This window comes from Papaver somniferum, chromosome 6 (genome assembly GCF_003573695.1).
Source record: "Papaver somniferum cultivar HN1 chromosome 6, ASM357369v1, whole genome shotgun sequence".
NCBI lineage: Eukaryota > Viridiplantae > Streptophyta > Magnoliopsida > Ranunculales > Papaveraceae > Papaver > Papaver somniferum.
The window spans coordinates 79093518-79107468 of record NC_039363.1 but is presented as its reverse complement, the minus strand read 5'-3'; positions in this window follow the sequence as shown (position 1 = coordinate 79107468).

The window sequence follows — 13951 nt, the reverse complement described above, 5'->3', positions numbered from 1 at the left end:
TCTTTCTCGACTTTCCTATTGTTTTTTTTTACTTGGGTAACAATGGTGAGTTCTCTCATGTTACCTCTAGTTTTATGAACTAGGTACATGTCAGAAGGAACATGAAAGTTACCCCTGTCATAGTTCTAAGCTGTAAGATTTGGCAGTAATAATGGAGCCATAAAGTCTAGACTTAATTACTCAATGAGAGACTGAATGTGTACCAAAGTTATAAATGTTTGAACATTGAATCACTAATAATCCAGATTCAAGTATACATAATTACCATTGGAAAGCTTATAATGAACAGCTAAACCGCACGAAAAGCTCACCCTCTTGCATTAATGTACGCAACAAAATGCATCAAACCATGATGAAGAAGACTTTATACTTTCCAACCTAAGGCAGTTCTTTCAATCTGAATCTTAAAAAATGAGATTACCTTTATTACCCTTTCCATTTTCATTCCTGAAAATGATTTTATTTTTCAAATCAATCTGAGGTGGAGTGACAGAGACCAAATGCCAACCAAGAAAAGCTTCTTGGGCGGTGCTAAAATGGGGTCCATCTCACTACTTGACATCATCAACCATCCAAAAATGAATAGTGGATGGATACTGAAAAAAAGAGTGTAAAATAGCAAAACTGACGTGGCAATGTATCCCTTACATAACTTGTTGTCTCTCCCTGGAAGGAAACCTCTTTTTGAAAAGCTCCCTCTAGCCATCCAAGATGATCAAACTATACTATGGGTAGAAGAGAATCTCATCAAGGGTGCTGTAATGTAGACTGCTGGTTTTTAGTTCGTGAGATAAATATTTGGTCGGTAGAGGTAGAGAAATATAAGGCGTGGTTTTTACTTGACACCTATTACTCTGCTTTGCCATACATAGTATTGAGTGAATTGACGATGTTCAGTACATCTTGCTGTTACAGAGACGTGACATGAGCGGTGGTAGAGTTGATCTTTTGAGGATTTCGGTGACTGAGATGTTCACTTGCTATCTATAATTCATTTAATCAGATCAGACACGCAGGACACGTCAAAATCTGGTCACAAATCAAATAAGAATCGTCCTTCAAATATCTTAATCTTTGGACTCAATGCAGTATATCGTCAAAAGGGAACATTATTTTGTGCAGAAAATGCATACCTCTGATGTCTTGATTTTCTATCATCTATTATTGTGATCTGAGGGGTATTTCTGTCAATCACCGACTGAGCGGATTTCTCCTCTCGGGCGAGTTGGAAATGCTGCTAATGACGTTGGGTTAGAAGTTAATTTTACTGGAAATGCTACTAGCGGTGGTGCTTGCTAACCAATGTTCAGGCGCATTATTTGGTATTTGGATTCTCCGTTCACTCCAAAAACTAATGAATTTCATTATTAAGACCACCTGGGCACCATACTAGAATGTTATCAATAGCACCAACACTAGTTGTCCTGATGACATGTTCATAATCTAATTAGTCAAATAAACGGGTATTAACTCTGGCTCCGGACCGTCTGTTCCATGATTTTTTTTTATCCTCTGTCCCCCCGCCCCCCCAGATTAATAATTGACACGCATTTGATTTTTAGTGACTATTGAAAAAACGAGATTATTTTTATGCACACTCCTCTAAGACATATTTACCACTACTATTTTTTATCCGTGTTTGAAAAATCTCATTATTCATTATAATTCTCAAAATTATATTAGTGGCGGAGATTAAAATGTTACATGCACACTCGTTGAAGTATTTAATTCTTTCTACCTATAACATACTCCGTGCAGTAAGAAACACCTCTCAAAAGAAAAAGAAAAACTAAAACCTAATCTTAATGTCCGAATGAAAATTCAATCTTTAAACATAAGTATGATAATCAAACAAGCCTATTGTCAATTCAATTCCATTTAAATAACCTAAATCATCGTTATCAGTACCTTTCTTTGAAGATAAACTTGAGGGGAAAAGTTTACGAGATGCAAATTAATTAAATATTTTATCAATCAAAGCGTTATGAAAGATAAGTTTTGTCTATACTTAATTATTTAATTTGATGAAAATGTTAATTTATCGATTTCGAAAAACATTGTGGTTTCAAAAACCTAATTGCTTCGATGTCGGTTTGAATTTCTTGTTCTATTTATCGTTAGAGTTTACATTTATAATCGTTTCATTTTAATTATTGTGTTGGGATAAAATATTAGATAGATTTTGACAATAATTTCCTAAAATTTCTTATTGCTCGTCTCGAAAAACTTGACCTAACTTTCGGTCAATGATTATGTTCGAAAATCGAACTTCATATTCGAGGCCGATGCTTCTAAATCTCTATTACCCATCAATAAATTTGAATTCCATCCACTTTCTATATTTGCTCTTATCTGAATATATATATGCTATGTGGAATGTCTTAGCATTTCTTGTTTCCCATCTAAAATACCTGCCACATTAAGCTTGCCAGGTTCTAAACGTTTCTTGGCCTTCTCATTGATAGCAAATTCAGAAAAGCTAACAAAGCTAGTCTTATTTGTACAGCTGCATTGTATATTTAGTCCATTGCCACTATGTTTGTGATACAGAATTACAAACTCGAATTTCCTTACTTTTGGTGAATGCTTGGCCTAAATAGTGAACCACAAGCCTATTAGGACGAGACCCACCAAATAAGGATCCAAGATTACCAGACACAAAGCTAACCCAAGATTTCTTCTTTTGCTTAGCACATATACATCCAATTTTACTTTTCTGACAAGCTTGCCAGTTCCTCTTCTTCATATCTTTGCTAGACAGACTAGTGCACATGTGGAAACAACTTAATCTCTATCATGACTCCATAGGCTTATGCTTGGACAAATAACTGGGGTGTACAAACTAGTACACATGTGAGAAATTGATTCCATAAGCTTACGCTTGCGCTAATAACTAGGGTGTACAAACTGGTGCACATGTAGAAAAATGACTCCATAAGCTTATGCTTATGCTAATAACTAGGGTGTGAAAACTGTTGCAGTCATGTGGAAAAAAATGATTCCATAAGCTTATGCTTGCGCAAATAAGTGTGCAAACTGGTACACATGTAGGTACTCTTAATACAAAAAGTAAAATTTTATGGTCATATGGGTACATTTTTCCTAGATATCTCACAGAACTTTCCAAATATATAAATTTTGTGAATATTGGATGAGCGTCTCAAAAGATAAATTGTTTCTAACTTATTTTTATGATATTTAAAATTCCCGACAACTCATGAGCCACTTTGGACTAAACTGCAAATATTTGAACTAAATTGTAAATACTAAAGGTTATAGTGTACTTTCCATAAATGGGTCAAGGCTAGTACATTTTAGTCTTATTTTGGACTTATTGATGGTGGATTTTCAGCAAGGGATAAAATCGTAAAATCATGATACTGCATGTTTCTGACCCGGCTTCAGGAACGCATGTGACGATTTGTGTTTTTACGATCCGTGAACCATATTCACGATCTCTGATCGAGTACCTCTCAGATCCACGATGAATATGATTCTCGAAAGGCCTCCCACTTGCTGAGCGTTCGATGTTGTGCATTTCGTCGTGCCTCTCTATGTAAAAGAAAGATTGGGCGGTCCTCCATACATAATTGTTTGTTGAGAGGGCAAAAAGCCTTCAGGACGTCGGCGACACTTGTTGTTCCCTGACTACATAGAGAGACCTGCCTCTACATAGAATAATGATTTGGCGGTCCTCCATACATAATTGTTTGTTGAGAGGTCAAAAAACCTTCAGGACGTCGGCGTCACTCATTCGTTGTTCCCTGACTATGTAGAGAGACCGTGTATAGATTCAGGCGGCTCTCCATACATAATTGTTTGTTGAGAGGGCAAAAAACCTTCAGGACGTTAATAGCATTGCACGTTGTTCCCTGACTATGCACCTTTCAGAACGAGTATGATGCTTCAACTATCTAATATCTCGATTCTACAATAGATTAATTCTACCATGACATTCACCACTGAATTCCTAGAAGATAATCTATTTTATCTCATTACTCTGGTTCCATGGTCGAATCCACGGTCGATCCCATGGAATGGTAATAGATAATTTTATTATTCTGAATCCATAGACGAATCCACGACTGATCCTATGGATTGATAATAAATAACTATTCATATTTTTTATTACTCAGTTTAATGAATCATTCTCCACTGAATTTCATAAATTAGTAATAAATACTCAACAACTGGGTGTCTGACCGTCATCGAGTAAGTCCTGAGAAAATGGTGCGTGTGTACTCGACGAATAATGCACAAACGAGCACCCAAACACACGGACGAACTATCAAAGTATGGACGAACGAGCGACCCGTGGAAATAAAACAATAATTAATAAAATAAGAAAAGGCGTAAGGCCAGGCCCACCGGCCGGCCGGTCCCTTCCTTATTTTATTTTCACTAATATTTTTTATTTCCTCTCTCATCTCACAGAGATTCCCTCATCTCACAGGGATTCCCTCACTTGTGCAAACTCCCTCGTTTGTCAGAATCTTTTGGGTTTCAATGCTTTCATCAAACAAAAATAAGGAAAAGGTGTCACGAGACCAGCCCATATAGCCGTCCGGCCATGCCCTAGCCGTGGCCGGTCCTACACCTCACAATTCCTTATTTTCTCATATTATTATTTCCATCATCTCATGGAACTCCATCGTTTGACCGAAAACCCTAATGTTTCAATATTTTCTCAAATATTGGTCAAACCATGGAAAAGCAAAAAAGTCAAATGGTCACTCGACCAACTAGGCTTCCCACGTCAAAGATTAAAATATTATTATTTCAATATTCTCAAATTATCTGTCGCCTGAGCAAAGTTCTTCTTGCTCATTCGATAAAAATCAAGAGTTTTAGTCAAGATCAAACTCTTCTGAAAATCCAAAACATTGCTCGAATGATCGTCAGAAAATACCAAAACTCTCAAGAATGATACACGGACACCGTGGTGAAACGGGCATGCTTCCTTGACCGACCAAGGCCGTCCCTAAGGCTTGCTAGGAGCCTGTCCCACATATTCTTACGGTTTTGACCTAATTTGCTAGCAATTGCTCAAATTAGGTCCAAACTCTCTTCAACCGACTTGGGACTCGCTCAAAAGATTGGCATCCGGTCCCACAACCACCAAGGGTCGGTCCCATGCCTCCTTGGTCGGTCCCTCATCTCTCCACAATTAGGTTTTAGTGCCTAACGCTCACTCGAGCACTATTCTAATAAAGAATCAACACTAGCATTTGATCATTCTTTCACCAACCGGTCAACAAAGGACCCTGGAGCATGCTCACTCGAGCACTTGGGAACCACATGGTCGTCCATCATCCCATGTGGTCGGTCCCTTCTTTATTCAATAGCCTATTTTCAATAATTCATCAATTGACGAACAATTGATCGAAAATTAGGGTTTCGAACAAACGCTCGCCGAACCACAATTCTGAGCAGTTCAAACACTAATAATTTTATGATTGATCCATCAATAAACATATAAATTAATTATATAATATTCAGCCCTGCCAATATTTTAATTAACTATTATTTGGTCACACTACCAATAATCCATCGAATGAGCAATACCTGCTCAATTGCTCGAATATTGATTTAACTATCAATATTCATTAATTCATTGAATGAGCAATACTTGCTCAATTTCTCGAATATTGATTCAACTATCAATATTCAGTAATTCATTGAACGAGCAATACCTGCTCAAATGCTCAAATATGATACAGCTATCAATATTCAGTGATTTATCGAATGAGCAATACTTTGCTCAGACACTCGATTCAAATATTAATATTCAGTAATTTATCGATGAATTGCTCAATATTTTCTCAGCCTATCAGCATTTATTCGAGAACTACGTCTTAGCTGACGCTCGATCCATGAATCATAGAGCATCCGACTATCATGCTCCACTGAACAAACTTAGACCCATCGTCTAATCAAATCAAATCAAATCAAATGACTGACTAGTCAAATCCACGTTCTGATACAATCAATCACGTCACATGGGGGATATCAATTCGGGTTTTGGTCTGGATGCCTACAACATGTGTGTTCATCCACGATGAGAAATGTGAGTAAGTCGTGCAAGCAGTTGAAGGAGTTAGCAAAGTAGTGGGTGGAAAATCAACCAACCCTCTCACGTACGAGGAACTGGTGAAACCACGATTTCCCACTTTCCCACTCTTTCACTCGAGCAACCGTCACACTTACTGGAGATCAATGTGTTTACACTTTCCGGCAATATAAATAGGTCTCTGAGTCCATGATTGAACGACAACGAAAAACACACATAAATCCACGAGATATTGAACAGACAATCCATCGTCTAACCAAGAAATCATCGTGTGACCAACACTCTTTCAATCACTTAGACTTATTCATCATTTGCAGAAACCCACAACACATTCACAAATCACCATTGATCTCACACACTTCTCAGCTTCCCTCCTACAGATCAACCTTCTTCCCTCCTTGTGACCGAATTGACTCCGGAACGACCATTGACTTGATTTAGGCCAGAGTCCCACAAATTTATCTCTCGAACTTAAAAGCACTCCCGTGCAGTGCATCTGTTTGAGGTTAGGCAGTTTGCTCGGTTGAGGAGTCTTCGATCGCTCGACCATCTCTTCATTCACTAAAAAACCAGCGAACCGTTTTCCCCATCTACAGGATTAAACCACATTTCCCCCTTTTGTTAATGTAATAAATTATGCTGCTTCTCTAAAAAAAAATTAAGAAAGAGGTATATACTGTTAGAGCACTGCTCGGTCGGACTCGCAAATTTTGCTATCTCAAGCTTGTTACCAATGTTAGATGCACAAAACTATATCTTGATTTCTAGTATACTAAAGTCGAGTCTCATACTAAGATTAGAGTATGATAGTTGAGATCGATGAATAACTCTCGAGGATTGAAGACTGAAGATCAAATGAAGACATTTGGAGAACTTCATCGACAAAGAGGTATGTGAAGACTGAACTTTCCTATTTACTCATGGAAAGCATTTTATCTTTATGAGACTATATCATATGATTTTTGTAGAATATATCGAAATATGATTCAAACGGTGTATGTTCATATATAGATCCTTAGTTATCTTAGTCAAGAACAACTTATTGTTCAAGAACTATTTTTGTCTCAAGTTGATCATTTGGAAATTTCCCAAGCAATGATATGTCATATCTTTGGAAATTGGGAATATTTCAAATCGTTGAAAGGGATTTTTAAAACTACTGAGATTCTGGACATAGGTACGCATACCCTAGTCAATTGAGTTCCATAATATAAGTAGGCACGCATACCCAATACGCATACCCTAGTTAACTGAGTTTCGGAACATAGGTAGGCAGGCATACCCAGTACCCGTACCTTAAGGTTCTGAGTTCATGTAAAGGGGGGAGGTATGCATACCTAGTACGCGCACCCCAAGGGCCTGAATTCGTGAACGACTAGAGGTATGCATACCCAGTACGCGTACCCCAACATCCTAAGTTCACCGACTGGTATACATGCACCCCTACACCTACCCAGTATGATCTAAGCTGATAGACTATTTTCACAAATTTGTTAGGCATTGCTACAACTCTCATAAATACTTCTAAGATAACTTTGTGCATTAAATCACTATGTGTTTGTGAATCATGGCTTAAGTCTTGAGTGTCATTGAACACGATTATTCTTATACATTCATATGGTAAATTTTCCATGAACTATCATTATACAAGGTTCCAGTACCGTCAATCATAATGTATATTCTTCTATATAACTTCATGACAATCTTCTCACATTCTTACATAAATTTCTGATAAGAATTTCATCTAACATGTGAAAGTGTCCGCTTGAATCTCAAGTTATCTTAGTTGGAACCCAAAGCTACCTATAATCTTGAAAGTCTATATATAGAGAGACTCAAACAACTGGGAATTCTAATCCCATAAATTTTAATGTCCAAGTTGCTTGCTAGTGTCGTCCTTTATCGACCTAGGTTTCCTCATAAAAACATATATAGGTTTACGACTTAAAGACTTCACTTAAGGTTTTGTGAATCCATGTCTGACTATGTTTACCTTGATAGTTCATGAAAACGCAGGGGATACCAAATACACCTAACTTTTTCGTACAACAACCTGTATACACAAAAATTAAAATAATTGAAAGTAAACCAACTTAATGATCCTTGAAAATATGTATAGAGTTAATATCTCAACCTCTACTCAATCAGTATTTGGACGATCTCAAAAATCAATATCCAAGATCAATCTAGTAGTACCCAAATAATTCAATCAGAATTCTGCCAAGTGATTAAATTTTTTATCTATCTTTCAATGTACGAATTCTAAAAGAAACTAGTATCGTAATCGATTATAATTAAACGGACTTATCTACTTAGATTGAATACACACAAACCTGTGTAGATCCCATAATAAAGATAAACAATATAATGCGGAAAAGGAAAAAACACAAGACACCAGAAATTTTGTTAACGAGGAAACCACAATAGCAGAAAAACCACGGGACCTCATCCAGATTGAATACCGCACTATATTAAGTCGCTATATAGTTGAGACCGAACCCACCCTCCAAGCAATTCAGTTAAAGTTGCGCACCTTGCGTATCTTGAACCTAGCAAGGTTCTACGCACTTGATTCCCTTAGCTGACGTCCTTTACATCCTAAGAGTTGCTTCAGTCGAAGTGAAGACTTTTGATACCAATCTGCTTATAACAGATAAGCCTATTTGATTTATGTTTCGATCAACGATAAAGGTGTGGAGATATGTTTGCAATAGCAAGCTAGAAAACCTCAAAAATACGGAACTTACAACTCCAAAAGAGAATCCTAGATTCTTAACCATCTATATGATCAATCGCCGAAAGATTAACTAAGATCAGTCTTTGGATATCCATATTGAGGAATCAAAAAGTATGAGATGAAGATAATTTTGTAATTACTATCTATTCCTGAAATAGATCACAAAAACCTAGATAACAGAAAACCCAGATCAGGATTCACGAACTATTATGGTAAAAATAGTCGGACCTGTCTTCACGAATCTCTTAGCGAAGTCTTTTTAGTTGTATACCTAAAAGGTCAATAGAGGTGACTCTAGAATCAACTAGGACACAAAGTGTCAGGGATTAATTTTTCTAGTTGACAAATATGCTCTATTTTTTCAAAGACCAGGGTTAGATTAAAATTCAATCTAAGATAGCTTGAGAATCAAGAAAACAAAATAGGTCTTCAAACTATAATAGAAGACTATACACATAGGTTCGGTTACTGAACCGTGTATAATGACTGTTCGGTTTGGCGAGTTAGCCAAAGAACTAAAAGCTACTTGATGTTCATTTAAAACCTAAGAAATTAATCATGATTTAAACACATATGTGTTTAATAAATCAATGAAGTCTTAAAATTATTTAAGAGAGTTTTAGCCATGCTAAACATATTAAAATAATAAGTCTTTGAGCATCTTCTAAACATTTTCGGGATAGTTGGCACAAAGGTTCGCCAACCTTAAGGATTGTTCACGAGTCAGGGTGCTATGGTTCGTGAACCGATTTCGACAACCCTATTAGAATTCGGAACTCAGTTGACCATAATTCGTGAACTGGGTAGCCAACTGCTAGCCAATTAATCCAACACGTCAAATCTTGTTCACCAAGGTTCGCCAACCAGGTTCGTGAAATGTTTCGAACTGAACTTGTGGTTGGCAAATCATGTATTTATGAATCTCAGATATCTACGGTTTCCAAGCTGAGTTCGCCAATCTAGCCTGAGTAGAAATTCAGTAAGTTCATATTTCTCTCTTTTGATGTTTGAAGCATTCCCAAGTGATATAATCATTTGCATGGGAAATTTTTATTTGATCCACAAATTAATTCATAGAACTAATAATGTTAAGGACCTTTGAACATCCAATCTTTAAATCATATTTTGAGATTTTTCACAAGACAAGCTTGACTCCAAAGATCATCTATTAATCTACTATAAGTAATACGACACAGTCTCCATAAATAGAATGTTAGTATAATAAGTAAAATAAAATGGTCCAGTCTTCACATACCTGATACAAAAGTTCTTTAAAATGTCTTCATCGATCTTCAGTCTTGAAGGGTGATCTCTGATACTCAACAACAATTCTAACCAATCCTAAACTTGAATTAGTACACTAGAAATCAAGATATAATTTTGATCACCTAATATTGACAAAAATCTTGAGATAACAAAACTTGTGGGTTCAACCGAGCAATGCTCTAACAATCTACCCCTTTGTCAATTGTAGTGACAAACCATTCAATACATATGGTTACAATAAATAAACTTTTCAGCTCAATCCACTATGCTTGATTTCCTTGGTTCTTTAACACACGTCTTGAATTCTTCGTACTTCAAGTTATTCTAATGTTTTGCATGTGTTCATTCAACACTTTGTTGTTGAATATCCATAGCGATAACAACTTAGAGCTTTTATCAAATGAGGTAAACACACTCTACTCATTATTCGTTATATAAAAACATAGTATTGTTAGCTTCCTTAAAATTCAATTGCACCACAATTTTGAAATAATACTACGGTGATATGTTCTCCCATTAGTCAATACATACTACTTTTGCAAAATAAGTAAAACCTATAGTTAATAATTCACTCCCCCTTACATGATGCTTCGTAAAAAGCCATGTATATATAGTAAGATACTACTTAATAATTCCCCCCTTTTTATGAATAAAATTGTCAAAGGTGAAAAATAGGGATAATCATCAATTAATCAGAAGAGTTTCAAGACTACAGAACACATACCAACCTTTAGTTTAGACGATTTCAACCAGGAAATCTCGGTTTGTGTCAGGCAGACATAAGTCACAAGCATCTCCTACAATTCCACATCTGTACTCCCCACAAAGATATTACCATTAAGCACAAGTTCAAAAAGAACTCTCACCCATATATGTCATTCCGGAAATATCAAAATTTTTTGGACTTTAAATTTAATAGGCCAGTTACGAACAAATTAAATTCGTATCCAATATTATTCTCTCTTCTCGCCAGTTACGAACAAAAAAGTTAAAAATAACGATCTTAATGTTAGAGTCACTAAGATACAATATATTAGAGAACTGCTCGGTCGAACTCGCAAGCATTGCTATCTCAAGCTTGTTTGTCAAGTTTAGTTGCCAAAATTATAAGTCTTGATTTCTAGTCTACTAATAGCTATGTATCATATTAGGATAGATTGTGTAGTTGAGCTTTAGACTTCACGGCGTTCATCGATTGAAGACGAAGAACTACTAAGGGGAGCTTATGGAACTTCATCAACAAAAGGAATGTGGAGACTTGAACTCGTCTATCACTCAGAAGTCTATTTCTATTATATCTTCTATTGAGATAAAAGTTGTATAGAAATATAGAATTTACTTACACATTTGATATTTCGAAATGAGTTTAACTCGCTTACATATTTATTGAAATATGTGTTGGTAAGATTTAGCTTTAACCAAGTTCATCTTTTATTCTTGACGAAAGTCAAAAGATGATCATGTGAAAATCGCCTGGTAACATCTTACATGATTTGTGTGAGACAGTCATTTGATGTAGACTCGGAATGTTTCGTATTGATCACTTGAAAATTGCTTTGAAGCTAATAGTTTATGTGAGACAGCTATTCCCATATTCTAAGAATCTTTCAATGATTGAAATGGGAGTTTAGAACAATTAACCATTGATTGTATATAACACAGTATGCGTACTTGTATGCTAACTGTTGCAAGTTATTCCAGGTCCGGGAACCATAGTATGCATACACGTGTGCATACTGGTTTAACAGTTGAAGTCCAAGAACTTAGTATGCATACCCATATGCGTACTGGATTAACATTTCAAGTCCGAGAATTTAGTATGCGTACCCGTTTGCATACTAAATCAACTGAGTTCGGTCGTGAACGACAGTATGCGTACCCGTTCTCATACTGACGTACCCCGACCAAGTCTGTAACTCTAAGTATGCGTACCTGTTTGCATACTTGAGTGGGTTAAGTTCTAAAATTGGTTTGTTCATGAAGAAATACATTTATATAATAAGGAATGGAATCTTTTGCAAACCGTGGCTATAATGTTCATGAATTGATTCGAGTGAATCAAAATCGATTTTGCTTCAATTGTGTCTTGTATACTTCTATGAGAATACAAACAATTGAACAACCCCATAACTAGTTTCATTTGAGTCATTTGAGATAGTTGTTATAAAGATGAACAAGTTTGATATGAAAGTGTTCATATGACTAACTTCGGTTAACTATTATTGAGACAACCATGTGCACACGTTTAGGTATGGTTACTCATACCTAAATGAAGTCACATTTCATTTGTGTATAACAAGATAATTTCGATCTAACGGTTGAAAGATATTAGCTTGAATCTAATCAGGTTTTAATATGACGGTGAATATTGAATGCTTTGTTACCAAGGTAGCATTGATTGCAAACCCTGATTTGAAAACTATATAAGGGAGAACTCTAGCAACTGGGAAGCCTAATCCCCACACCTCTTGTGTGATACTAGTTGAGACTAGAGTCGATTCTCCTTTAAACTAGGTTTTTCTTAAAACCATTATAGATTAACGACTTAAAGACTTCATTGGGATTCTGAATCCATGCCCAACTATTTTCTCTGTAGTTGCGTGTTATGATCTTACTTTGTTCTATCGTATTGAGTAATATCTTCTCTAAGATTTGCTCGATATTTAATCTCCGATAGATAAGATAAAAAATAGTCACAAACATCTTCGTATCATCGTTTGTGAGGTGATTATTGTGAGGTGATTGATATTACTAGGCTGTTTTTCGGGAATATAAGACCAGTGTATCAATTGGTTCATGTTCACCTTGATTTATCAAAAGACGGTCTGTGGGAGACATTATCTATTCAATAGACTTTTCTGTGTGAGAGGGATTTGTTTATCAAGTCTTATACTTTGGGTCGTAGCAACTCTTAGTTGTGGGTGAGATCATCTAAGGGAATCAAGTGCGCAGAATCCGACGTGGTTCAAGAGGCGTAAGGAACGCGACTGTACCTTAATCAGTGTGAGATTGGTTACGACTCAACTACATTCCAGTCCGAAGTTAAATTGTAGTACGCTAGAGTCTATAGCGGCTTAATACAGTGTGGTAATCAAATCTGAACTAGGTCCCGGGGTGTTTATGCATCTGCGGTTTCCTCGTTAACAAAATTTCTGGTGTCTGTGTTATTTCTTTTCCGCATTATAGTTTTATATAATTGAAGTATCACAGGTTGTTTGTAGTTCAATCAATTAGATAATCCAACCTTTGGTTGTTGATATAAATTGATTGACGCTTGGATATTGGTCTTTGGTACCATCCAAGTTATTTCTCATATTAATCCGACTCACATATTTCTATCTGTTTGATTGCAGATTGATTTAAGAAATTGAGATATAATCTCGGATGTATTTTCCTTGATTGAGTCTGACTGTATAGTTGATTCTCTTGGAAATATATTGGAGTTAGTCCATACAGATTTCCTAAACGAAATATTGGGTGTGGTTTTTAGACCCCCGGTTTTTCGATTTCATTTGTGTATAACAAGCTAAGTTCAATCTAACGGTTGAAAGATATTAGATTGAATCTAATCAGGTTTTCATCTATATTGAATGCCTTATTACCAAGGTAGCATTGATTGCGAACTCTGATTTGAAAACTATATAAGGGAGAAATCTAGCAACTGGGAAACCTAATCCCCACACCTCCTGTGTGATACTAGTTGCGACTAGAGTCGATTCTCCTTTAGCCTAGGTTTTTCTAAAACCATTATAGGTTAACGTCTTAAAGACTTCATTAGGATTCTGAATCCAGACCCAACTATTTTCTCTGTAGTTTCGTGTTCTGATCTTACTTTTTTCTATCGTATTGAGTACTATCTTCTCTAAGATTTTCTCGAG